The sequence below is a fragment of the Nicotiana tabacum genome, chromosome 17 (assembly GCF_000715075.1).
Source record: "Nicotiana tabacum cultivar K326 chromosome 17, ASM71507v2, whole genome shotgun sequence".
Lineage (NCBI taxonomy): Eukaryota > Viridiplantae > Streptophyta > Magnoliopsida > Solanales > Solanaceae > Nicotiana > Nicotiana tabacum.
In genome coordinates this window covers 69805364-69808784 of record NC_134096.1, presented here as the reverse complement: position 1 = coordinate 69808784, position 3421 = coordinate 69805364, and the positions used below count along the sequence as shown (strand labels likewise).

The following is a 3421-nucleotide window of genomic DNA, read 5'->3' as shown; positions in this document are numbered from 1 at the left end:
AATATAATAGTTGGGCTCGGCTTTACTGAAGAAGAAGGGGCGAAGTCTCAACTACCAGACTACTACTATACCAAACGTACTCCACGGGTGGATTAGTTGAGTGACTAGACTGATAATCTAAACGAGACCAATACTATCAAATAGAAAGTAGCAAAAATCATAAGAGAAGAAAAGTTCACAGAAGATTGGAAAATAGTACGCCCGGTTCACCAGGTTCTACCACTACAGAGCCCAATCATACTCAAAGAAGAGTTTGATCCTGGCTTAGAAAGAACGCTAGTTATATGTTTAACACATGCAAGTCGAACATTGTTTTCGGGAAGCTGGGCAGAAGGAAAAGAGGCTCCTAGCTAAAGGTAGCTTGTCTCGCCCATGAGGTGAGAAGAGTTGAGAACAAAGTGGCGAACGAGTGCGTAACGCATGGGAATCTGCCGAACAGTTCGGTCCAAATCTTGAAGAAAGCTAAAAAGCACTGTTTGATGAGCCTGCATAGTATTAGGTAGTTGGTCAGGTAAAGGCTGACCAAGCCAATGATGATCAGCCACACTGGGACTGAGACACAGCCTGGACTCCCACGAGGGGCAGCAGTGGGGAATCTTGGACAATGGGTGAAATCCCGATCCAATAATATCACGTGAGTGACGAAGGGAAATGCCACTTGTAAAGCTCTTTTATCGAGTGCGTGATCATGATAGGACTCGAGAAAGAAGCCTCGGCTAACTCCGTTCCAGCAGCCACGATAAGACGAGGGAAGGGGGGCAAGTGTTCTTCGGAATGATTGGACGTAAAAGGGCACGTAGGCGGTGAATCAGGTTGAAAGTGAAAGCTACCAAAAACTGGAGGAATGCTCTTGAAACCAATTCACTTGAGTGAGATAGAGAAGAGGGGAATTTCGTGTGTAGGGGTGAAATCCAGAGATCTATGAAGGAACGCCAAAAGCGAAGGCAACTCTCTGGGTCCCTACCGATGCTGAGGTGCGAAAGCATGTGGAGCGAACATGATTAGATACCCTGGTAGTCCATACCGTAAATGATGAGTGTTCGCCCTTGGTCTACGCGGATCAGGGGCCCAACTAACGCGTGAAATACTGCGCCTGGGGAGTACAGTCTCAAGACCGAAACTCAAAGGAATTGACGGGGGCCTACACAAGTGGTGGAGCATGTGGTTTAATTCGATACAACGCGCAAAACCTTACTATCTCTTGACATATGAACAAGAAAACTTGTCCTTAACGAGATGGTACTGACTTTCATACAGGTGCTGCATGGCTATTGTCAGCTCGGGTCATGAGATGTTTGGTCAAGTCCTATAACGAGCGAAACCCTCATTTTGTGTTGCTGAGACACGCGCCTAAGGAGAAAGTATTTTCAACTGAAGTGAGCCGACGAGCCGAGTGACGTGCCAGCGCTACTAATTGAGTGCCAACACCTAGCTATGCTGTCAGTAAGAAGGTAGCCGGCGCCTTTCGAAGCACTTTCTATTTCTCGATAGAAAGGGCCTTTCTCGCTTGTTTAGTAAAGTCAAGTTTTTGGCCTTATGACGACGACGTTGAGTTGACGGCAGAGAAAGACTCGGCATTCAGGCGAGACACCCAGTGGTGTGGTACGTAGTGGGTTTAGTACGCCCCGCCCAAATAAATGGCTCTGAAACAAACAAAAAGTGCGTGCCGCACTCACGAAGGACTACCAATGATATACTAGAGGAAGGTGGGGATGACGTCAAGTCAACATGGCCCTTATGGACTGGGCCACTCACGTGCTACAATGGCAGTTACAATGGGAAGCAAGGCTGTAAGGCGGAGCGAATCCGGAAAGATTGCCTCAGTTCAGATTGTTCTCTGCAACTCGTGAACATTAAGTTGGAATCGCTAGTAATCGCGGATCAGCATGACGTGGTGAATATGTACCCGGGCCTTGTACACACCGCCCGTCACACCCTGGGAATTGGTTTCGCCCGAAGCATCAGACCAATGATCACCCATGACTTCTGTGGCACACTAGTGCCATAAAGGCCTTTGGTGGTCTTATTGGCGCATACCACGGTGGGGGTCTTCGATTGGGGTGAAGTCGTAACAATGTAGCCGTAGGGGAATCTGTGGCTGGATTGAATCTTTTGCGATGGAAATGCACTCTTCCCCCAACTTATCCAACATATGGGGCTAGGTTGTTTCCACTGGTGGCAGGCGGGCGAAGGGTCCAAGGGACACGTAGCTGGGGGTGAGTCAAAAATAGAATTGTTCCATTTTCCTTCTTGTTCATCAATCATAAATCAAGACAAAGCGGGCACTACGGTAAGACGTGAAAACACCCTATACCATTTTGACCTCGATATATGGAATCGTCTTACGCCATATATACTGAGATTGTTTGGGAGACATGGTCCAAAACCGGTGAAAACAAAAGCATAAGAAGAGTCCGATAATGGCCAGTCTTTAAAGGCCCTTAAGAAAGAGGCTTAAGTCATCGATGAAAATCCGATAATTCTTTTCTTTTTGATCCGCGAGCAAGGAGCGAGCTAAGTAAATCTAACCTGAAAATGAGTGAGATTCTATTATTTTTCATTTGTAGTTTTTGTTTTGTCATTTTTTTTCCTTCTTCTCTATGATCCCAAAACTTCACATAATACGTATCATTACATTCTCGTCTCAATTTTTTTTTCAATTTCTAAACAACTATCGTTTGTGAATGTAGGTTGTGTCGGGGATATACTGTGGCTAGTAAGTTATTTTGTTTGCATTTTATTCAACGAGACCGAAACACAACAATGATTTATTTTATGGACAGTTATATTATTTTCAGTCCAAATGAGGTAGTGCCTAATGTCAGTAGGAGCGAGTTAGTAGGGGGCCTGAGATCTTGAGAATGGATCAAGGAAATCCTGATGCTCTGCCAGCCATTCCTCTTGCTGAACAGTCTATAGGGGATTTGGATATAGCCTTGCGATTAGGGTTGTCGAGCCCAACAAAAGAGGCTCTCAAAAGAGAGATTTTGACCTGTCTTTCTTCCTTTGGAAATACGGAAGTTAGAAGGGATGTCTTTTAAGGGACAATAAGGAAACACAACTTGAACAGCGCGTCCCCAGAAAAGCTAGTTTTTGAGGATCCGACAACTTATGCAGGAACTTTCCAACAGACCGGTTGCTGCTTCCACAACTAAGAAGGCTTTATTAAAAGCTTTAAAAGAGTGGGAGAAAGGGGACACATGAGCATTGGATAATGGAAAGAAGGTAGAATTGCTTGGGACCTAGTGATCGATTCTTTTTCTTTTATATAGGTAGGGTGGGGCAACGACTCTACTCCTTGAAGTGAAGAATCGGAAGTCGTCGTTTGTTAGACAAGACCCACGTGCTGTGCATCTCTGGTGTTCTGCTCGTGGGGAGAGGAATGAGGGAAAGTGGGGTCCTCTCACCTGTGCTCACTTCC

General features: G+C 45.6%; 1 pseudogene; it reads left to right on the top strand.

Annotated features, from left to right (window-relative positions):
* The first annotated feature begins 246 nt into the window (after positions 1 to 246).
* On the top strand, positions 247 to 2109 carry LOC142172319 (18S ribosomal RNA; annotated as a pseudogene).
* The last annotated feature ends 1312 nt before the right edge of the window (positions 2110 to 3421 follow it).